At 39.0% G+C, this 25,094-nt stretch overlaps 1 protein-coding gene across 1 annotated transcript in view; it reads left to right on the forward strand.

Moving 5' to 3' along the window:
• UBE2D2 (ubiquitin conjugating enzyme E2 D2) overlaps positions 1-25,094 on the forward strand; it is a 59,694-nt gene that overhangs the window by 16,345 nt on the left and 18,255 nt on the right. The window lies entirely within an intron of this gene.

Consider the following 25,094-nt stretch of genomic DNA (forward strand, 5'->3'; position numbering starts at 1 on the left):
GATGCATAAGGGTTCCAAATTCTCCACATCCTCACCAACATTTACTATTTTCTGTTTTTGTTTGGTTGGTTGGTTGGTTGTTTTTTTTTAATAGTAACCATCCTGATGGAATGAGATAGTGGCCTTTAATCCATTTTTAAGTTAATTTTTGTATATAGTTTGAGATAGGAGTCTAAGTTCATCTTTTTCATGTGAATATCCTGTTGTCCTAGCACCATTTGTTGAAAAGACTGTTCTTTCCCACATTGAATTGTTTTGGCAGCTGTGTCAAAAACCAATTGGCCATAGATGTATGGGTTTATTTCTAGACTCTCAATTCTGTTCCATTGACCTATGCCTGTTCTTACGTCAGTACCGTACTGTCTTGAATACTGTCGCTTTGTGTTAAGTTTTGAAATCAGAAAGTGTGAATCCTCCAACTTTGTTCTTTCCCAGGATTGTTTTGGTTTTTTGGATCCCTTGCATTCCCATATGAATTTTAGGTTGTGCTTGTTGTTTCTTTTTTTAAGAAAAAGGCATTTGGAATTTTGATGGAGATTTCGTGGGATCTGTAGATAAATTTGGGGAGTGTCTGGACTAGTTTTGCTATATTTTCTTTTCTATCTTTTATCCACTTTTTGAAAGACTTTCTCATTCTCAGAATGTTTGCTTGCTTGTTTTAAGGATTCTGCTCTTGTTTCATGGAAGTAGTAGCATCTCTTAGCTTTAAGGATATCCATGATAGTTTTTCTTTTGTTTTGACTTTTTCTTCTTCCTTCATGGTCTTTGTTTTCTCCTGCTTCTTTTTTTCTTCACATTATTTTGGTCTTTATCTTTCATGTTGAAGATGAATCATGTTGAAGATGGCCAGTATCCTTCATTGTCAGTTGTTGATCCTTATTTTAGAGTAAAACACTGATTAAAGGGTCTGAGCATGTGGGGGTGAGGTTTGGCAACTCTGGGACTTAATTTATGGTTTACTGGCAGGGCTGTTTCTCCAGATGAACCACTGATGTCCGTGAATTGTATAGATCTTTATCTTGTGCTGGTCACTTTTTCTCGAGAAGAATCTTTTAATCTGCCTGGAAGGTATAGGCAAAGCTTCCAGTGTTCTCAGGACCGTTTGGAACACAGTGTGTATGTAAACATTAGCTTAACCTTCCTGATTTCCATACATCATCCATGCCATTGACGGTGCTTAGTGTCCCTCAGTCCTGAGAACTTATGTTGTATCCTCTCTGGAGAACAAACCTCTGGTTTGCGTGGATGGGAAGGACATTCACTGGTGGAATCAAGGAAGTGATCTAGATATCACTTTTAGTTTTAAGTTTTATTTTTATTAGTTTTAAGATTTGTACCCATAAACAACATATAGTACTGTTTTAGATGTCAAAATTTACATAGATGTCTTGGAAATGTATACATTTTAAATAACATGCATTTTCAATGAATACAAATATGCCAACAATATATTTTAAAATTTATTCCACCTATAATAGACATTTGTTTCCAAGTTTTTGCTACTACAGATACCAAAGCATCAATATCCCCATATAAATTTCTTGGTGCACATAGGTGAGAGTTTCTCTTAATAGTCAGTAGAATTGTTTGGTTATAGAGTCTGATGCTTTTTAGTTTTGTAAGGTAATGCCAAATTGTATGGCAAAGTTTTTAGACACCCAACTATAGGATATGCGAGTTTTTAATTAACTTTTTTTCTTAAAAATTTTTCATTGTTATAAGTATAATACACTATATAAAAGTACACAAAACAGATGTCTAATAAACTTCAGTGAAATTTTCAAACATATCCAAACATTGAGTATTCTATAACATATCATCATGTGACCCATCATTTTGTGTTTATTCTTGATTACCTCTTCCACACTTACTGGATTATTTTAAATCCAATCCCAAATGTCGTATCATTTTATCTGTAAATAATTCAGAATGTATTACTGAGAAATAATGCAGTGGTTCTCATTGGGGGTGGTTTTGCCCACCAGGTGATGTTTGGCATTGTAAACACTGTTAATTGTCACAGCTGGGAGGCTACTGGCTGCTACTGGCATCTAATAGATAGAGGCCAGGGAGCTACTGAATATCCTACGATGCAAAGGACAGCCCCCCACAGCAAAGAATTATCCTGCCCCAAATGTCAGTCATTTCCCAGATTGAGAAACCCTGAGATAAGGAAGTCTGAGGTACTTTCAATGGTTCTTCTGGAACACATGCTATTGTATTACACCAAAATTTATATTTCTAGGAACTGTAACTCTGAAAGAGCAAGCACTTGAAAAGTCATAAAATACAAAACCCCTGTGGATCTTACCATCTTTATGTAGCTGATAAAAGTATTGGACATTTACATATTTTTTATTTTTATTATTTTTTAAATTTTATTTTATTTATTTATTATTGGCTGTGTTGGGTCTTTGTAGCTGTGCGTGGGCTTCCTCTAGTTGTGGTGAGTGGGGGCTACTCTTCGCTGTGGTGCGTAGGCTTCTCATTGCGGTGGCCTCTTGTTGCGGAGCACGGGCTCTAGGCGTGTGGGCTTCAGTAGTTGTGGCACGTGAGCTCAGTAGTTGTGGCTCGCGGGCTCTAGAGCACAGACTCAGTAGTTGTGGCGCATGGGCTTCATTGCTCCACGGCGTGTGAGATCTTTCTGGACCAGGGCTTGAACCCATGTCCCCTGCATTGGCAGGCGGATTCTTAACCACTGCGCCACCAGAGAAGTCCCTACATGTTTTTTAAATAGTTTGTGATTTTCTCCTAGATCAATATGTAACGTTTAAAAATGGCTGCTCTCTTTAAATTTAGCTAAGATGGGTAGCTGATTATTTACCTTATTATTGAGGTTTTAGGTAAATATTTATACCTGCTAAGATTAAATATTATTTGGTTTTATAAAGGACCTTGGGCAAAATACTGGGATGCCAAATCTGAAGGGATATGGATCACTTGAAATAAACTACTTTTATCATGACTTTACCCCTTAACAGTATTTTAAAATATTAAAAATATTTCTCTTGGGCTAGTAGCTTCCAGTAGCAGGGTAGGTTGGGGGGGAGGTTGTGTGTGTGTGTGTGTTTGTTTATTTTAGTATTTAGCAAAATTAGAAATTTGGTATTGTTTTGCTGAGAAACTGGTATGGTGATAATTGTTGGAAGGATCTATTATTGAGCCTATTATCTTTAGAGACTACATAGGGGTATTTATCATTTAGCTTTGCTGTATAACAAATGACTCCAAAACTTAAAACAACGTGATTTATTATTTTGCAGGATTCTGGATTGACTTGGCGGTTTTGTTTCATGTGTTATCAGCCAGGGTTATCCCTGTGGCTGTGTTCAGCTGGCATCAGGGTTAGAAGATCCAAGAAGACCTCTCTCACGTGTCTGGGGCCTTGTTGCTGACTATTGGCTGGAATGTGCTCCACTGCCCCCTAAATGGCCTTTCCAGCAAGATAGCCTGGACCTCCTATGTGGTAGCTTAGAGCTATGAAAGAGCAGGAAGAAAAGCTGTCAAGCCTCTTAAACAGTAGACTTGTAACTGACATGGTGTCATATTTATTTAAATTTTTTTTGGTCAAGCAAGATCCAGGGCAGCTGGGATTCAAGGGGAAGGGAAGTAGACCACTTCTTGATAAGAGGAGTGGTATGTTCTTACAGGGAGGGGAGAAATTGTTGGCACCCATCTTTGGAGATTACTTACTGCAGGGGAAGTTGTAGTAAGTTTTGTCTTAGTACTAACATACTTCTTGGATAAGGTCACCTGTTAAAAATTTAATTCTGTAGTAGAATTTGCCTCTTTGGATTCATTAAAAACAGTTCTAAATGGTTGGGTAATATTAAGTTAACATTTTTTCCAAATGTTAATTCAAAGAAATTTTTTATGAAGATTCGTTTGGCCAGTCAACAGGAGGAGGGAAGAAGGGAAGAGTAGAGGGTAAGGGAAAGGCTTGTTGGATGTGAAATCTAAAAATGTGATTGTTTTGAGGAGAAGTATAACCATTTACTTGGGTCCTTGCCTTTTCCTGTCAAAATAAACTTCATAAGCTGCTTTGTTTTTTTCTTTTTTCCCCCCAAATTTATTGAGATATAATTGACACATAACATTGTGTAAGTTTGTTACACAGTGTGGATTTGATACTTACATATTGCAGAATGATTACCACCATGGTGTTAGGTAGCACCTCCATCATGTCCCATAATTATTTTATTTTATTTTTTATTTATTTTTTGGCTGCACCAGGTCTTAGTTGCAGCATGTGGGATCTTCACTGAGGCACGCAGGATCTTTCATTGTGGTGTGTGGGCTTCTCTCTAGTTATGGCATGTGGGGTTGTTTTCTCTCTCTAGTGGCACACAGGGTCCAGAGCGTGTGTGCTCTGTAATTTGCAGCACGCAGGCTCGCTAGTTGAGGCTCATGAGCTCAGTAGTTGTGGCAAGCCAGCTTAGTTGCCCCGCGGCATGTGGGATCTTAGTTCCTTGACCAGGAATCGAACCCGCATCCCCTGCATTGTAAGGCGGATTCTTTACCACTGGACCACCAGGGAAGTCCCTATGTCCCATTATTATTTCTTTTTTTGTGGTGGCAACATTTTAAGATCTCTCTTAGCAAGTTTCAAGTATATAATACAGTATTATTATATTACCATGTTGTACATTAGATCCCCAGAACTTATTTATCTAATAACTGGAAGTTCGTACTCTTTGGCCAACATCTCCCCGTTTCCACCATCTCCCCACCACCCACAAGTTGCTTTGTTTAGCTTAGTGCTGGAGACTAAGGAAAAGGAATTAAAAAGATAGGATGTAAGTGTTCTAAAAAGCCATATATGTCCTGGGCTTAAACTATTTCTTTCTTGTAGCATTAAAATGTAATCACTAGGCTCTTTTGAGTTTTTACCTGGTATTCTTTAAGTTTTTCCTATAATATAAGACTTTAAAAGTCTAAAGACCACGGAGGTGGCTGCCTTCTTGGTTGCCTGTCTATTCTGGAAAGTGTTGGATAAAATTGAGTCATGGGAAGGAGTAATTTTATATTACCAGCCTTGTTTGTTCTTACCAAGACACTCACATAACTCATGATCTTGATAACTAACACACATGAGACTGACTAGGCTGGGGAGGTTTTTTTTTTACTTGATTCATAGTGTTTTCATACTTTTCCTATTACCATACCAAAGAGCAGCTTCTTCCTGCTATCTCTTCTTTGTTAATCTCAAAAGTGCTCTCAGAATCCTCAAGTAGCACCACTGTAATGATTATATGGGTTAAACATTCCCTGTAGGTTCATTGGTCAGGTCTGCCATATCAAAAACTGCTTACGAGAACTATGCTTTGTTCTTAATATCAGGAATATAAAATGTTTTTGAAACAGGTAACAGTACCAAACCTTTCTCCAGCCTAACTACATACTTGAAATTTCTGTTTGGCCCTTCCCCAACCTTTGCTGCAGACAAAATGGAAATCCTTTTAGGCTGTGAACTTCATCATAGTAAGACAGAAACTGTTCATTTGTCTTATTGTCATGGTGCTGTAATATATTCCCCCAAGACAGTAGTAAATGTTTCTATTACTGTGTAGAAGATACTTGATTAAATGGCATCTCAAGTGATTTTAGTGTGGACAGAGAGCTCCTGTCTCTAGGCTTACATAAAATTTAACTTTGAAAAGACACTTTTGTTAATACTGTTTAGTGTCTTGTTTTGGAGGTTGGACTGTTACAGGGAGATGCAAAAATCTGTTGGTGTTTCAATAGTTGTTCTAAGATGTAATCCCAGGATTAAATATTGGTTCTGTGTGTGGGGTTTTTTTTTTAAACTTGAAGTGTGTTTTCTATGCTTTGATCATCACATGAGACAGTTTTGCAAGTATGTAGCAAGTCTTCTAGCATAATAAAATTTAACAGCTTGCTTGACGATTGGTCACCTGTCTTACAGAGATTGTCAGTCTATAGGAAGACTGATTTAACTGTGGGTAGATTCATCATCTTGAGCTCCTTAGGTTAGTGTTGGAGAACTTGTGAAACAGAAACTGACTGTGCTTTGGAAGAGTGAAGAGTAAAGTCCGTGAGAAGTGTTATTTTTAAATTTCAAGGATTTACAGTTCTAGGTGAATAGTTTTTATATATTTCAAAACATCAGAGTACCAGAACTTAACCATATGCTACTTACTAAAAATAGTGCATGTGAGTTATTGGGGAGGGTGGGAGCACATAGTTTTACAGGGTATAATGAGAAAAGGGATGTCTTTTTTACCTCTTTTTAAGGTCTTCATTGTCCTGCCACTTTAAGTAGCCTAGAAGCACACCAAGATAATGATATCACCGTTTGTTTATATCCCCATTTTCTCAAGCTTGGGACTATGGTACATGGTGATTAATGCTATAGAAGAGTTCTTTAGATTTCTAGTTTGGTATGTAGCTGTTAACTGAGGTGGAATTGACTGCTGTAGATCCTGGTGATTCAAATGCCAGGAAGGGAGCTCTTTCCTTAGCATTACAGTATTTTCTTTGGAATTTAGTGAGTGCTGGAATCTTTTGGCATAGATGCTCCACCATCTATTAGAACGTAGACTCTTCCCATCTACCTGGCTATGTGCCACACTTGTTTTGGAAACAGAGTATTGAAGAGCACGGACCGCTGCTTCAGTAGCTAAAAGGAGAGGTAATTTCAGATCCTGACAGAGACCCTGTGTGGAGTCTAACCTGTCCCGACAACTTAGCTACCAGTGATCATCAGTTCCAGAAGCAAGAAACAGCTATTTGCTTGTTTTGCTTTTGGTACCATGTGTACCACGCTAATATTTTTGTCCCCTTACTTTCTACAGAAGTAGTCTTCCGGAAGAGTTGTGATTTTCCTATCTTAACACTGTCATTTACTCAACCATCTTCTGCTTTGACCTTGACTGCTAAAATTTTAAACTTGTTCCTTGTTAGGTATATGATCCTGTGGATGCAGTATCAGTATATTACTGCCTTTCCAAGTGCCTTACTTCATTGAATCTAAGACGCAATTAATTGAAAGACGTACTACTAAGAAAGAAAAGGTATTGCCACTTAAGCTGACATGCCATTGATTGTAGTATGCAGTTTGATTTCAAGTATATTAAAAAAAATCTTACAATCAATGAAAGATGGTATTATCTTTCTCTACGTACTTAAAATTACTGTGTGTAATTGTAACAATCTGTTCTTCAACAGATATTTACTGGGGACTCACCCTGGACCAGGGACTGTGCTGGAGGTCAGGTCCCTATTTGTCATTGGGTTGAGAGACATTAAATAATCACACATAGACTATAAACCATCCTGAGTTGCTAAGGCAACTTGCACTTTTCCATCGTAGTATTTAACAGGAAACGGGATGGAAATAGGGGAGAAGGGCTTCTAGGAGACCTGTCTCTAAGCACAACATTTACATGAAGACTAAAGGCGCATGGAGTTGGGGTGGGGCGTGCAGAGTATTCCAGGCAAACTGTTCCTAGAGTCTTGAACTAGTTAAATTAAAAATTTAACTTTTAGGGCTTCCCTGGTGGCGCAGTGGTTGGGGGTCCGCCTGCCGATGCGGGGGGCGTAGGTTCGTGCCCCGGTCCGGGGGGATCCCGCGTGCCGCGGAGCGCCTGGGCCCGTGAGCCATGGCCGCTGGGCCTGCGCGTCCGGAGCCTGTGCTCCGCGGCGGGGGAGGCCACGGCGGTGAGGGGCCCGCGTACCGCAAAAAGAAAAAATTTAACTTTTAAAAATTAAAATTAAAACTAATTGATTAAGAAAAAAGTTTTGAAATGAGTAAATGGTAGTTCATGTAGGTAAAATGAGGTCTAGGAAAGGTTCTTGATCTTCAATAATGAACAAAGAATATTGTCTTTAATTATAACAGAACATTTCCACCTAAGTGGTTGCTGCTGAAGTGCTCAAAAAACCGAACTCCTTGTTCTCTGGTGTTATCCAGTCTCACTCAAAAACACCTATTCCATTCATGTTCAGTAATTAAATCTTAATATACTGTTTGTCACTATAGACTTTCTTTTTCCTGACACTATAGGTGATTAGGCTGAATTGAACTGGACTTCCCCTTGCAAGTTGTTTATGTGCTTTTGTTTATCATCTCATTTGCAAGTGTTTGAGCACCAATTCTGCTTGATATGTACTGTGCTAGGCATGCTAGGCATTCATTCATCCACCCATTTAGACATTTGAGTGTCTCTTGTGTTCCAATCTAGGAAATGCAGTAAAGAATATGATATACCTTGTCTCTAACTGAAGGGATTTAGAATTAAGCATTCAAGGGGCTTCCTTGGTGGTGCAGTGGTTGAGAGTCCGCCTGCCGATGCAGGGGATGCGGGTTCGTGCCCCGGTCCGGGAGGATCTCGCGTGCCGCAGAGCGGCTGGGCCAGTGAGCTATGGCCGCTGAGCCTGCGCGTCCGGAGCCTGTGCTCCGCAACGGGAAAGGCCACAACAGTGAGAGGCCCGCGTACCGCAAAAAAAAAAAAAAAGAAAGAAAAAAAAAAGAATTAAGCATTCAAGGGGTAGATGCAAGGGTACACAGAGTTTGGTAGTTGTGGATAAAATATTGATCGCAAGATATTACTGTACCATACCATATATGATACTATATTTGTATAGTATAGTTAATAAACAATAAGCTGCTTGGAGAAAGAAGGAAGTCCCTGGGGAATAAAAACGATTATTTTTCATCCTAAAAAAGCAGTGTGTGAACAGTAATCTTTTTTTTTTAACATCTTTATTGGAGTATAATTGCTTTACAATGGTGTGTTAGAGGTAATCTTTTTAATTGGAAGTGTTTAGTGTTGATGTGTTTTAAAATCATAACTGTGGGGGCTTCCCTGGTGGCGCAGTGGTTGAGAGTCCGCCTGCCGTTGCAGGGGACACGGGTTCGTGCCCCGGTCCGGGAAGATCCCACATGCCGCAGAGTGGCTGGGCCCGTGAGCCATGGCCGCTGAGCCTGTGCGTCCGGAGCCTGTGCTCCACAACGGGAGAGGCCACAACAGTGAGAGGCCCGCGTACCGTAAAAAAAAAAAAAAAAATCATAACTGTGCTATTGTGAAAATAGATAACAGTGAACTGGGGTCCAGCCTTTTTAAGACATTTTTTTAATAGATCTTTATTGGAGTATAATTGCTTCACAATACTGTGTTATTTTCTGTTGCACAACAAAGCGAATCAGCCATATGGATACACACGTCCCCATATCCCCTCCCTCTTGAGCCTCCCTCCCATCCTCCCTATCCCACCCCTCTAGGTCATCTCAAAGCACCGAGCCGATCTCCCTGTGCCATACCGCTGCTTCCCACCAGCCAACTATTTTATATTAGGTAGTGTATATATGTCGATGCTACTTTCACTTCTCCCCAGCTTTGCCCTCCCACCCCATGTCATCAAGTTCATTCTCTATGCCTACCTCTTTATTCCTGCCCTGCAACTAGGTTCATCAGTACCATTTTTTTTTTTAATTCCATATATATGCATTAGCATACGGTATTTGTTTTTCTCTTTCTGGCTTACTTCACTGTGTATGACAGACTCTAGATCCATTCACCTCACTACAAATAACTCAATTTCATTTCTCTTTATGGCGAGTAATATTCCATTGTATATATGTGCCACATCTTCTTTATCCATTCATCTGTCGATGGACACTTAGGTTGCTTCCATGTCCTGGCTATTGTAAATAGAGCTGCAGTGAACATTGTGGTACATGACTCTTTTTGAATTATGGTTTTCTCAGGGTGTATACCCAGCAATGGGATTGCTGGGTCATATGCTAGTTCTATTTTTAGTTTTTTAAGGAACCTCCATACTGTTTCCCATAGTGGTTGTATCAGTTTATATTCCCACCAACAGTGTAGGAGGGTTCCCATTTCACCACACCCTTTCCAGCATTTATTGTTTCTAACTTTTTTGATAATGGCCATTCTGACCAGCATGAGGTGATACCTCATTGTAGTTTTGTTTTGCATTTCTCTAACAATTAGTGATGTTGAGCATCTTTTCATGTGCCTCTTGGCCATCTGTATGTCTTCTATGGTGAAATGTCTATTTAGGTCTAATGCCCATTTTTTAACTGGGTTGTTTGTTTTTTTGATATTGAGTTCCATGAGCTGTTTGTATATTTTGGAGATTAATCCTTTGTCTGTTGTTTCATTTGCAAATATTTTCTCCCATTCTGAGGGTTGTCTTTTTGTCTTATTTATGGTTTCCTTTGCTGTGCAAAAGCTTTTAAGTTTAATTAAGTCCCATTTGTTTATTTTTGTTTTTATTGCTGTTACTCCAGGAGGTGAGTCAAGAAAGATCTTGCTGTGGTTTATGTCAAAGAATGTTTTTCCTATGTTTTCCTCTAAAGGTTTTATTAGTTTCTGGTCTTACATTTAAGTGTTTACTCCATTTGGAGTTTATTTTTGTGTATGGTGTTAGGTAGTGTTCTAATTTCATTCTTTTACATGTAGCTGTCTGGTTTTCCCAACACCACTTATTGAAGAGGCTGTCATTTCTCCACTGTATGTTCTTGCCTCCTTTGTCGTAAATTAGGTGCCCACATGTGCGTGGGTTTATCTTTGGGCATTCTATCCTGCACCATTGATCTATATTTCTGTTTTTGTGCCAGTACCACACTGTAGCTGATGACTGTAGCTTTGTGGTATAGTTTGAAGTTGGGGAGCCTGATTCCTCCAACTCTGTTTTTCTTTCTCAGGATTGCTTTGGCTGTTCGGGGTCTTTTGTGTTTCCGTACGAATTGTAAGATTTTGTTGTTCTGATTCTGTGAAGAATGCCATTGGAAGTTTGCTAAGGATTGCACTGAATCCGTAGATTGCTTTAGGTAGTATAGTCATTTTCACAATACTGATTCTTCCAATCCAAGAACGTGGTATATTTCTCCATCTGTTATGTCATCTTTCATTTTTTTCATCAGTGTTTTATAGTTTTCTGAGTACAAGTCTTTTTGTTTTCTTTTTTTGTTTTTTTTTTTAAATTTCAGTACGTGGGCCTCTCACTGTTGTAGCCTCTCCCGTTGCGGAGCACAGGCTCTGGACACACAGGCTCAGTGGCCATGGCTCATGGGCCTAGCCGCTCCGCAGTGCGTGGGATCCTCCCGGACCAGGGCACGAACCTGCATCCCCTGCATCGGCAGGCGGACTCTCAACCACTGCGCCACCAGGGAAGCACAGTACAAGTCTTTTGACTCTTGAGGCAGGTTTATTCCTAGGTATTTTATTCTTTTTGTTGCAGTGGTAAATGGGAGTGTTTCCTTAATTTCTCTTTCTGATTTTTTGTTGTTGGTGTATAGGAATGCCAGAGATTTCTGTGCATTAATTTTGTATCCTGCAACCTTACCAAATTCATTGATTAGTTCTAGTAGTTTTCTGGTGACCTCTTTAGGATTTTCTATGTATAGTATCATGTCATCAGCAAATAGTGACAGTTTTACTTCTTCTTTTCCAATTTGTATCCCTTTTATTTCTTTTTCTTCTCTGATTGCTGTGGCTAGAACTTCCAAAACTGTGTTGAATAGGAGTGGCAAGAGTGGACATCCTTGTCTTGTTTCTGATCCTAGTGGAAATGCTTTCAGTTTTTCGCCACTGAGTATGATGCTCGCTGTGGGTTTGTCATATATGGCCTTTATTATGTTAAGGTAGGTTCCCACTATGCCCATTTTCTGGAGAGTTTTTATCATAAATGGGTTTTGAATTTTGTCAAAAGCTTTTGCTGCATCTGTTGAGATGATCATATGGTTTTTATTCCTTAATTTGTTAATGTGGGGTATCACATTGATTGATTTGCATATATTGAAGAATCCTTGCATCCCTGGGATAAATCCTGCTTGATCATGGTGTGTGATCCTTTTAATGTGCTGTTGGATTCTGTTGGCTAGTATTTTGTTGAGGATTTTTGCATCTATATTCATCAGTGATATTGGTCTATAATTTTCTTTTTCTGTACTATCTTTGTCTGGTTTTGGTATCAGTGTGATGGTGGCTTCATAGAATGAATTTGGGAGTGTTTCTCCCTCTGCAGTTTTTTGGAAGGGTTTGAGAAGAATAGGTGTTAAGCTCTTCTCTAAATGTTTGATAGAATTCGCCTGGGAAGCCATCTGGTCCTGGACTTTTGTTTGTTGGAAGATTTTTAATTACGGTTTCAATTTCTTTACTTGTGATAGGTCTGTTTATATTTTCTAATTCTTCCTGGTTCAGTCTTGGAAAATTGTACCTTTCCAAGAATTTGTCCATTTCTTCATGGTTGTCCATTTTATTGGCATATAGTTGTTTGTAGTAGTCTCTTATAATCCTTTGTATTTCTGCAGTGTCAGTTGTGATTTCTCCTTTTTCATTTCTAATTTTATTGATTTGCGTCCTCTCCCTTTTTTTCTTGATGAGTCTGGCTAAGGGTTTATCAATTTTGTTTATCTTCTCAAAGAACCAGCTTTTAGTTTTATTGATCTTTGCTATTGTTTTCTTCCTTTCTATTTCATTTATTTCTGCTCTTATCTTGATTTCTTTCCTTCTACTGACTTTGGGTTTTCTTTGTTCTTCTTTCTCTAGTTGTTTTAAGTGTAGGGTTAGATTGTTTATTTGAGATTTTTCTTGTTTCTTGAGGTGAGATTGAATTGCTATAAACTTCCCTCTTAAACTGCTTTTGCTGTGTCCCATAGGTTTTGGGTCATCATGTTTTCATTGTCATTTGTTTTTATGTATTTTTTTCTTTGATTTCTTCAGTAATCTCTTGGTTATTTTTTAGCACACTGTTTAGCCTCCATGTATTTGTGTTTTTTACAGTTTTTTTCCTGTAATTGATTTACAATCTCTTAGCGTTGTGGTCAGAAAAGATGCTTGATACGATTTCAATTTTCTTAAAGTTTCTGAGGCTTGATTTGTGACCCAAAATGTTATCTATCTTGGGAAATGTTGTATGTGCACTTGAGAAGAAAGTGTATTCTGCCACTTTGGGGTGGAATGTTCTATAAATATCTATTAGATCTATCTGGTTTATTGTGTCATTTAAAGCTTGTGTTTCCTTATTTATTTTCTGTTTGGATGATCTGTCCATTGGTGTAAGTGGGGTGTTACAGTCCCCTACTATTATTGTGTTACTGTCAATTTCTCCTTTCATGGTTGTTAGCATTTGCCTTATGTATTGCGGTGCTCCTATGTTGGGTGCATAAACATTTATAATTGTTATATCTTCTTGGATTGATCCTTTGATCATTATGTAGTGTCCTTCCCTATCTCTTGTAGCAGTCTTTATTTTAAAGTCTATTTTATCTGATATGAGTATTGCTACTCCAGCTTTCTTTTGATTTCCATTTGCATGGAATATCTTTTTCCATCCCTTCACTTTCAGTCTGTATGTGTCCCTAGGTCTGATGTGGGTCTCTGTAGACAGCATATATATGGGTCTTGTTTTTGTATCCTTTCAGCCAGTCTGTGTCTTTTGGTTGGGGCATTTAATCCATTTACATTCAAGGTGATTATTGATATGTATGTTCCTATTACCATTTTCTAATTGTTTTGGGTTTGTTTTTGTGGGTCTTTTTCTTCTCTTGTGTTTCCCACTTAGAGAAGTTCCTTTAGCATTTGTTGTAAAGCTGGTTTGGTGGTGCTGAATTCTCTTAGCTTTTGTTTGTCTGAAAAACTTTTGACTTCTCCATCAAATCTGCATGAGATCCTTGCTGGGTAGAGTAATCTTGGTTGTAGATTTTTCTCTTTCATCACTTTAAGTATATCCTGCCACTCCCTTCTGGCCTGCAGAGTTTCCACTGAAAAATCAGCCGATAACCTTATGGGGATTCCTTTGTATGTTATTTTTTTGTTTTTCCCTTGCTGCTTTTAATATTTTTTCTTTGAATTTAATTTTTGTTTGATTAATATGTGTCTTGGTGTGGTGTTCCTGTATGGGACTCTCAGTGCTTCCTGGACTTGGGTGACTCTTCCCTTTCCCATGTTAGGGAAGTTTTCCACTATAATCTCTTCAAATATTTTGTCAGACCCTTTCTTTTTCTCTTCTTCTGGGACCCCTATAACTCGAATGTTGGTGTGTTTAGTGTTGTCCCAGAGGTCTCTGAGATTGTCTTCAATTCTTCTCATTCTTTTTTTTTAATTTTGCTCCTCGGAAGTTATTTCCACCATTTTGTCCTCCAGCTCACTTATTCGTTCTTCTGCCTCGGTTATTCTGTTATTGATTCCTTCTAGTGTACTTTTTATTTGTTATTGTGTTGTTCATCTCTGTTTGTTTGTTCTTTAGTTCTTCTAGATCTTTGTTAAACATTTCTTGTATTTTCTCAACCTGTGCTTCCATTCTATTTCTGAGATTCTGGATCATCTATACTGTCATTACTCTGAATTCTTTTTCAGGTAGATTTCCTATTTACTTTTCATTTATTTGGTCTTGTAGGTTTTTGCCTTGCTCCTTCATCTGTGACATATTTTTTTTGCCGTCTCTCTTTTTTTTTTTTTTTTTAATGAGTGGAATTGTGTTCCTGTTTTACTGGTTGTTTGACCGGAGGCTTCCAGCACTGGAGTTTGTAGGTTATTGGGTAGGGCTGGGTCTTGGTGCTGAGATGAGGAACTCTGTGAGACCTCACTCCAGTGAATATTCCCTGAAGTCTGAGGTTCTCCGTTAGTCCAGTGGTTCGGACTTGGAGCTCCCACCGCAGGAGCTTCCCCCCGAACCCAGGCTTGTGAATCAAGATCCCACAAGCCACGTGGGGTGGCAAAAAAAAGAGAGAGAGAGAGAGGCTTCCCTAGTGGTGCAGTGGTTAAGAATCCGCCTGCCAATGCAGGGGAACATGGGTTTGAGCCCTGGTCCGGGAGGATCCCACATGCCGTGGAGCAACAAAGCCCGTGCCCCACATCTACTGATCCTGCGCTCTAGAGCCCATGAGCCACAACTACTGAAGCCCGTGGGCCTAGAGCCCGTGCTCTGCAACAAGAGAAGCCACGACAATGAGAAGCCCGTGCACCACAATGAAGAGCAGCCCCCGCTCCCGTAGCTAGAGAAAGCCACATGCAGCAACAAAGACCCAATGTAGCCAAAAATAACTTTAAAAGAGAGAGAGAAAAATAACAAAGTAAAAAATAAAATTAGACTGGGAAGCTAACAGATATGTTAGAATGTGAAAATAAAAATATAGATGAATCAACAACCGGAAGGTACATCAGTACCACAATAGTAAGAAAGAGGAGGAAGAAAAGGGAAAAATGGCGGCGGGGGGCGGGTGGCCTTAGCTGTGGAGAGTGGGTCTTAAGCAAGGGCGAGGTTTGGGTGGTGGGCGGGGCCGATGCTCAGGACCCACAGGGCTGGAAAAGGTGCTGGGGGCTGTGGGGGATGGGGCTTAGGCTCAAGGAACAGAAGGGGCCCAGGCCTGCCCCCCAGCCTGGTCTCAGAGGGCAGGGGACCTCACCTGGGCACTAGCAGGCTTCCTGGGCTCAAGAGGACAGGGCAAACGCCCTCCTCTCCTCTTCTGCTCCTCCAGTCTGGGGTCTGAGAGGGCCCCTCCCACCTGCCTCCCCTGATCTCCCCAGCCTCCCTCCTATGCCCCCAAGGACCCATGTGGCCTGGGAGCTCAGCAGGCTCCCCTGGCCCAAGTGGGTGGGGCAGTTGCCCTCCGTTCCTCTCCCGCTCCTCCTGGATGGCCCCTCCAGCCTGTCACTCCTGATCTCCCCGGCCTCCTTCCCATGCCCCCAGAACCCACGCGGCCTAGGTGGGGCTTTAGATAGGGAAGGAAGCAGCTTGGGAGCTCAGCAGCCTCCCCTGCCTGAGTGAGCCAGGTGATCGACCTCTGCTCCTCTCCTGCTCTTCCCAGAGAGTCCCTCCCTCCTGCCTCTCCTGATCTCCCTGGCCTCAGGGGCGCTGATCTTGTCTGACCTCCACTTCTCCTCCCCGCTGGGTCCCCCTAGTCCTACCGGTTCACTTCAGGGTTCCTCCCATCTCCTTGGGGGTCAGAGTCCCCCACCAGCGGCCAGTAGATGCCCTAGTTGTGGGGAGACGCTAACTCCACATCTTCCCACACTGCCATCTTGACTCCTCCCTTGACAATTTTTAACTTCAGGTTCATAATTGGGTTAATTATATCCATTGTCAGAATTTCATATTGGTTTCTGCTTTGTGAAACTTTAAATATGCCAAAACAAATATGAATCCCTTATAACTCAGCTGTAATTTATAGAAATATCAGGGAATTTGCTGGCGGTACAGTGGTTAGGACGCAGTGCTTTCACTGCCAGGCTGGGGTTCAATCCCTGGTCGGGGAACTAAGATCCCGCAAGTGGGCCCGGCCAAAAGAAAGAAAGAAATACCATATAAGTCTGAACTCACAGCTTCTTTCCTATAGTTGAGTTTTCCCACTTACAGAATAGTGATAGCCCTCATTATACTCTGACTTCCTGACTCCTGCCTCCTTTCCTCCCCTCCTCCCCTACCCCTGCCCCTTTATTCAAGCCCTGGTTGCATAATTAAAGTCAATAATGAGTCTAAAGAAAGAATTTTCTTTAAAATTTTGTAATTCTTTTAATCCTTGTTTTACCTTAGGGTAATCAGGATCTCCTTTGTTACATAGAATTTTAGATCTTGTTGACTTTATATGTATAAGTACAATAAGGTTACCTTGCTTAGCTTTCCTTTCTAGGTTGTGATATGAGTAGTATAAGCTTTCAGTATTTGAACATTTTGTAGTACAACAGATAGGATTATATAAATGACAAATATTGCTAATATCTTTATGTAGCATATCATTTCCCTTTTAAAAGATATGTCCTTTGTGAGAAAAGTGCTTTTCCCCCTTTTTATCTAGAAAAAATGTTTTAAGCCAGAGACACATCAGCTATCTATTTGATCACTACGAAGCTATGGATATTGTCACACAAATAGCACTTGTAAGGATTTCCTGGAACTTGGCAAAAGTAACTTAAAAAAACAACAGAAAAAACCCGTCTCCAGAAATTAATAGAATCATGTAATCACCTTAGAAAGGGCATTTATGTTGTATTAACCATATCTGAAAAGCTACTCATGAGCTTTTTCTTGCTATAAGCATTCTCTTAAAACATTTTGAACAAAACATTATGAATGTATTTAATACCACTGAACTATATGCTTTAAAATGGGTAAGATGGTAAATTTTATGTTTGTGTATTTTACCACACACAAAAAAACCCACCCTGAAGTAATTTATAGTCCAGATGTGAGAGACAAGGTGTAGATAACTTTAGGAAAGTATTAGCCATGTTGTGTAGATTTCTCTATGTCATGCTTAAAATTCTTTTATTCTACAACAATAATATTTCTTTGGGATAAAAAGTGTTCGTGATTCTTTCAGACTTATGTCGGACTTTCCCAAGGGCATTAGGCATTTTGTGAGAATAAAATCTTGGGCAGGGAACGGGGCATTGGAAGAATGGGCCAAGGAAGGAAGCAAAGCCTGCTTCTGTGTCCAAACAATAGTGTTTTCTTTATGCAGGACTTCTTTAGAACCTTGAATATTCTTATAAGTATGTGGATTATAACATTTCCCAAACTTATTTGACCCCTAAATCTATAACCAAACCATGCTATTTTAGTTTAACTTCCTTGTTTTATAGATGTGAAAGTTCTGATCTGGAGAAGTTGAATGACTTGCTTAAAGTTACCTAAGAGCAGAATAATGAGAAAACGTCAAAGGATATATATATATATATATATATATATATATATATATATATATATATATATATATATATATATATATGTATATTTTAAACACAAATACAAGTTTTGTTGTTGTTTTGTTTTGTTTAATATTTATTTATTTGGCTGCACTGGATCTTAGTTGCAGCACGTGGGATCTTTAGTTGTGGTGTGTGAACTCTTATGTGGCACATGGGATCTATTTCCCTGGCCAGGAATAGAACCCAGGCCCCCCACCCCCCCACCCCTGCATTGGGAGTGTGGAGTCTTAGCCACTGGACCACCAGGGAAGTCCCATCAAAGGGGACTTTGGAAGACTTGGAAAAACTGAATTCTGCCTGTTGCCCCTGCTGATATCAGCAAGAACACAAACAGGTTGTAGAATAACCATTATAATCCTTATGGAAACTTATTTTCATTAACATAATTACACATGAAATGGTTAGTTTCCAATATGTATAGAAGGGTTGTCAAATGGCGGTGAATGAAGATTCAGATGGAAGATAGTGTCTATCACGTTCATTTCTGTGCTCTTGGATGTTGGCAGATGAATTGGCCTCCTGGTTAAGCATGTTCTAGGGATAATTTTCCCTTCTCTAGGCAATGATCAGGTTTGCAAGTTCCAGTGTGTTGAACAGTACACTTATTTTTGCCTGTGTGTATGGATTGAGGAAATAATTTTTAAAAACCCATACATAATAAAAGGCATCGGTGCATGGTTAAAAAGGGGGAGGGGTACTTGTTATTTAAGTCAAAGAAGTGTTTAGCTTGAAAAACTCATGTGAATTCAAGAATGTGTGTATAAATATTTACCAAAACATTGTAATAGTGAAAAATAGGAAACAAATGTCCATCACCTAAAGAAAGGAAACATTATTGGTTTAGACACCTACTAGCAAAATGAACAGCAGTAAAAAGGAATAAACTATAAACTAGATCCTCATGGAAAAACATCTTACTATGTTGAGGGAAAAGCAAAGTATAGAAGAATACATGCCATGTAACACTTTTTAAATAAAAGTTTAAAAACGTGATAACAAAGCTACGTTGTTTATGGACACATAGAAAAGTATAAAAGTATGCAAGAGAATGATAAACAATAAATTCAGGGTAATCATTACTTTGGAGAGGAAAACAAAGAGGACTTCTTAAAGATCCAGAGTTGATACAACAATGTTTAGATTGGGCAAAGCTGGGTCATAGGTTTGTGCTGTGTATTTTCTATACTTTTAGTTGACTTGAATTTTTTAAAAAGAGTACAGACTTTAACCTCAAATAAGGTTACCACTTCTGCTTATACTGAGTTCAGGGAAAGATTGGTATTGATACATGTTTCCATCAGTTTGTCTGTCTTTAAAATAGAAGGCAACATTATTAAGAGGGAAATAGAAAATATTAGAGTACCAGATTCTATAATTTGATATTTTCAGAAGTTAATTATAATAATTTTCTTTCAAACTCATCTAGGATAACTGAGTTACTAATATTTCCTAAGTTTTAAAAATTTGTAATTTTAAATACTCTAGCAGTTAATTTTTAAATACTAGCTTCAAGTATTATGCTGGACATATAAGTTAACATTTCTGTTGCAACCCTGGTAAGATAGTGCAGCAGGGAGAATGCAGTACTGTGGTGATGACAGACTGCTTCCCTTCAGTGTGTCTTGAAAACGCGGAACATACCTTATCTTTCTAAGTCTCACCCTTTTTTTTTTTTTAAATTAATTTAAAAATTTTTGGCTGTGTTGGGTCTTCGTTGCTGTGCGCTGGCTTTCTCTAGTTGCAGTGTGTGGGGGCTGCTCTTCGTTGAGGTGCACGGGCTTCTCTTGTTGCAGAGCACGGGCTCTAGGCGCGCAAGCTTCAGTAGTTGTGGCACGTGTCTCACCCCTTTCTTGATTTCTTCATTTTGTGCTATCATGTTGCCCTTCACCTTCCCTTCACTTTCAGTTTTGCTGGTAGTGAGTTTTCCAGCATTGTCTTCTGTCTCTGATGCTTAATTTGTCAAACATAAAGGCAGTCAGGATTTAGTGTACATCATAATTTTCTGGGGGACTTGTTAAAATGCACATTGTTAGGCTACACTGCAGAGTTTCTGATTCAGTAGGTCTGGTTGGAGCCTGAGAATTTGCATTTCTAATAAGTTTTCTTGTGATAATGGTGCTGCTGTGCCAGGACCTCATTTTTGAGAACTACTACTTATCTAGCTCTTCTTTCTTTGCAGTTCATTCATCTTAAAAGGAGGTTCAGCTTGATTTCCTGGGCAACATAGTTTCTCAGGCATTCTAACTTGTACATTTCTAGTATTTTTTAGATTCAGACTAAAAAGACATGATATGGTAGAACATGTATAGTAGAACACCATGTCCTTACTCTAATTACTAATTACATGTTTTACTTGGGTTGGATACTTTGTATCTTTTTTTTTTTTTTTTTTTTTGTGGTTCGTGGGCCTCTCACTGTTGTGGCCTCTCCCATCGCGGAGCACAGGCTCTGGATGCGCAGGCTCAGCGGCCATGGCTCACGGGCCCAGCCGCTCCGCGGCATGTGGGATCTTCCCGGACCGGGGCACAAACCTGTGCCCCCTGCATCGGCAGCCAGACTCTCAACACTGCGCCACCAGGGAAGCCCTGTATCTTTTTTTAAAAATAAAATTGGGGATTGGTCTAGATGATCTCTTCTGGTGTTGAATCATAATTTCTGCTTAAATCTTCTCATATCCTGATTAACACCACCAAAGATTCTTGATTTGTACAGCAAAATTTAGAACTATTAAAAATTGACTTTGGGGCTTCCCAAAGTCAAAAAAAAAAGTCAAAAAAAATTGACTTTGAAGCCAATTTTCTGTGAAAGTAACTATAACCTCTCATTTTCCCATCTTGTTTCTCTCACCATATGCCATAGGGTAAAGACCAAAATGGTGAAACAAATCTGTATTCCATGCAGTCTGTATTTTGCTTCATAATTGTTAAGACTGGGGAAAGAGGTTTTTTAAAAATAGCTAATAGTAGCATTGATTTTTACCAACTAATGACCTATTTGAGTATTTAAGGATACAGTGAAAGGAAACTCTACATATCCCTTGCAGGACCCCCTCCCCACAGAGCTAGGAAGTTTCCTTTCTTTCTTTCTTCTTTCCCCTCAACCCGCACCCTGCATTCCCTGCAGTGGAAGCGTGGAGTCTTAACCACTGGGGCACCAGGGAAGTCCCAGGAAGTTTCCTTTCTCTTTGCTACAGTGCTATGATACAGAAATATCTGAGGCTCAGAGACTTTAGCGTTCTGTTTTCTTTAATAGTGGTCCCTTTTAAAGAAGGGGTAATCCTTTGGAAAGTAGGTATTCTTAAGGAGTCATATAAGGCATTATAATCATTCCTGTGTATCTCTTCATTGGATTTCATACTCCTGAGCCAAAAAAGGTAGTATTAGGAAATGTATTTAAAAGTTTGGCTAGAGAATGGACTTGAGGATACGGGGAGGGGGAAGGGTAAGCTGGGACAAAGTGAGACAGTGGCATGGACATATATACACTACCAAACGTAAAATAGATAGCTAGTGGGAAGCAGCCCCATAGCACACAGAGATCAGCTCAGTGCTTTGTGACCACCTAGAGGGGTGGAAAAGGGAGGGTGGGAGGGAGTGGGAGATGCAAGAGGGAAGAGATATGGGGATATATGTATATGTATAGCTGATTCACTTTGTTATAAAGCAGAAACTAACACACTATTGTAAAGCAATTATACTCCAATAAAGATGTTTAAAAAAAAGTTAAAAAAATAATAAATAAAATATAAAAGTTTGGGGACTTCCCTAGTGGTCCAGTGGTTAAGACTCCACACTTCCACAGCAGGGCGCATGGTTCTGTTTGATCCCTGGTCAGGGAACTAAGATCCCGCAAGCCGTGGTGCACAGCCAAAAAAAAAAAAAAATTTGTAGTGAATTAAACCTTACTTGAAAATAATTAAATTAATTTGTGTAAGGTTTTGGGGCTGTTTGAACTAAGATAGAAATACTTGGGAAAGTTGCAAAGAATCAAAATTGTTTATAACCCTTAATCTTTAAAAATAACAGTTCTGCTGTATACCTATAAACAAGGGGAGTGTACACCATCAAAGAAAAAAATTTTAATTGAGAACTATTTAGTAATATCCAGTTTATTCCCAAAACAGGACCTTTATTTTAATTTTTTTTAGATTTCAAAGGAAGATTATAAAATCTTTTTAGAAATTGAGGATCCTGTCAAAGTTCCCTCCTCCCTCTTTTTTCTAAATTTAATTATATATACTTTATTTCTCTATTGCTCTTTCTATAGAAAAGTTTTTCAATAAACAGGAAAATTCCTTGGTTTTGGGTTTTGTCTTAGCCCTACTCTCAATCCCAGTAATGCGTAATTTGCTATATGATATACAAGACAAATCTGAATACTATTTCTTTTGGAATAAGAAGTCAAGGAAATTAATGTATAGGTATAAAGGCATATGATAAAGCCAACTGTTAAACAAAAAATAGCCTGATGCGTTAGGGTATTTTTTTCTGCCCAAGTGATCTGTCTAGATCAGTGCCTTTATTTAATTTCAAGATTCATCTTTGTTTTTGGCCACGCCACTCGGCTTGCAGGATCTCAGTTCCTTGGGCCATGGCAGTAAAAGCCTGGAATCCTAATCACTAGGCCACCAGGGAACTCCCTTCAGTTTTCATCTTAATGCAGGCACATCAAATTTTGTAGCTTCTGTGTCTATTCAGTCTAACTGGCTTTTCACTATTTTGAAATGAGATGGTCACAGCTTTTAATAGCTATTTTATTTTAATCCAAATTTATAGTCAGAACTGGTAAGTTATTTTTTTTAATATAGATTTATTTAATTAATTTAATTTTTTGGCTACATTGGTTCTTCCGTTGCTGTGTGCGGGCTTTCTCTGGTTGCAGCGAGTGGGGGCTACTCTTTGTTGCAGTGTGAGGGCTTCTCATTGCGGTGCCTTCTCTTGTGGCGGAGCACAGACTCCAGGCGCGCAGTCTTCAGTAGTTGTGGCACACAGGCTTAGTTGCTCCGCAGCATGTGGGATCTTCTCGGACCAGGGCTCGAACCCGTGTCCCCTGCATTGGAAGGTGGATTCTTAACCACTGCGCCACCAGGGAAGCCCCTGGTAATTTATTTTTCAAATAGGCAGTAAATACACTTGTTAAAAGGTATAAAAGGAATACATATAGTTCCTATTCTCACCCCCAAAACAGACTTTCCTTCTGAAGGCAAATACTGTGAACTAGTTTCTTATGTATTCTTCAGAGATATTTTATGCATATACAAAGATGAATGGATATATGCTTTTTTAGTAAACAACTTTCATATATATTATATGCAATAAAATTCAACAATTTTAAGTGTACAGTTTGAGTTTTAATAAATATATACACAGTTTTGTGGTCCCTATGAAAATCATGATACAGAATATTTCCATAACCCCCCAAATTTTCCTCATGTCCCTTTGCAGTTCAATCCCCTCCAGCTCTCTCTAGCCCCTGAAACTATTGGTCTGCTTTCTGTCACTATAAATTTACCTTTTTTAGAATGCATATCAGTGGAATCATACAGATTATAGTCTTTTTATGTCTGACTGATTTCACTTAACATTATGCCTTTGAGATTCATCCATATGAGTGCCTTGAACCAAGGAAGTGTTGAATGAGTATGTTAATTGTGTATTAGCTTAAGTTTGGGTTAAGGTTTTTTGAATTAATTATATCATACTGGCTCATGAAGTGGACTGATGGATTTTTTTTAATGGCTCAAATTTTTTTCCTTTCAGTTTTATTGACATACTATGTAAGTTTAAGATGTTCAGCATAATGATTTGACTTACATATATCATGAAATGATTACCATGGTAAGTTTAGTGAATATCCATCATCTCACAGATACAAAATAAAAGGTAAAGAAAAAAATTTTTTTCCTTGTAATGAGAACTCCTACGATTTATTCTCTTAACAACTTTCATGTATAACATACAGCAGTGTTGGGACTTCCCTGGTGGTCCAGTGGTAAAGAATCTGTCTTCCAATGCAGGGGATGCTGGTTCGATCCCTGGTTGGGGAACTAAGATCCCACATGCCGAGGGACAACTAAGCCTGTGTGCCGCAACTATTGAGCCCACGTGTTCTGGAACCCACGTGCCACAACTAGAGAGAAAAAACCCGCATGCCACAACTAGAGAGAAGCCCACGCTCCACAACAAAGAGCCCGAGCGCTGCAACTAAGACCCGACGCAGCCAAAAATATAAATAAAATAAATATTTTTTAAAATACAGCAGTGTTAATTATATTTATCATGATGTACATTTACATACCTAGTACTTATTTATCTTATAACTGGAAATTTGTACCTTTTGACTAACTCACCACCTCCCCTCACCTCTGATGAACAAATCTGATCTCTTTTTCTATGAGTTTGTTTGTTTTTGAAGTATAGTTGACCCACAACACTATGTTAGTTTCTGGTGCACAACATAGTGATTTGATATTTCTGTACATTACAAAGTGATCACCATCTGATGGATCTTATATTCACTTAGATAAATGTTAGTCAGAAGTAGATTAACTTTTTGTTTCAAATCAAGCAAGCATTCTTAGTTATAGTGAACTTTATTACAAACATTTGGGAATAGGAACTGTACAGTAGGTTGTTTTTTGTTTATTTTCCTCCTTGAGATGGGCAAGGAATCTCTGTTGTAGAGAAATACAAAATCACCAAATTGAGATACAAAAGAAAGTAAATATTGTTAAATCTTTATCTCAACCCCAGCCCTTTAAAAAACAAAACAGAACTTTATTTCTATACTTTATGCTTTGTCCTCCGAGCTTACAGATAGGATAAAACAGGATAATTGATGTAACCAAATGGCTGGTTGAATAAGTTAACTCAGAAGAAGGGACTTACAGAAATATCTATGTGTTGCAAGTTAAAAAGTTTACTTATGTAACTCATTAATAAGATTTGAGATAGTTTTTATTGTACTTTTAATAGATTTTACTGTTTTTACTGTTCTGGTTTTAACATATAATTAAAACTAGTCCTCCCTCAGAGCTTGTTTTTATCTCAAATACCAAGTCAAGGGGAAAGGGAATATAGTATGATTTCCTGCTTTGTGGTTTTTCAGGCATCCCCACCCAGTAACAAGTCTCAAGTTTGTGGATTCTTATGTTAAAGTAGCTAAGAAGCTGGCATCTGGTTGTGGAGCATTACTACAAGTAGTTCCATCTCTGATTACAAATCTTTATGATAGGTTATGTTCAGCCAGCCTTTGTAATACATCCTTTTTGTTTGTTTGTTTGTTTTTTGTAGTATGTGGGCCTCTCACTGTTGTGGCCTCTCCCATTGCGGAGCACAGGCTCCAGACGCGCGGGCTCAGTGGCCATGGCTCACGGGCCTAGTCGCTGCGCGGCAT

Source organism: Stenella coeruleoalba (assembly GCF_951394435.1).
Source record: "Stenella coeruleoalba genome assembly, chromosome: 3".
Taxonomy (NCBI): domain Eukaryota; kingdom Metazoa; phylum Chordata; class Mammalia; order Artiodactyla; family Delphinidae; genus Stenella; species Stenella coeruleoalba.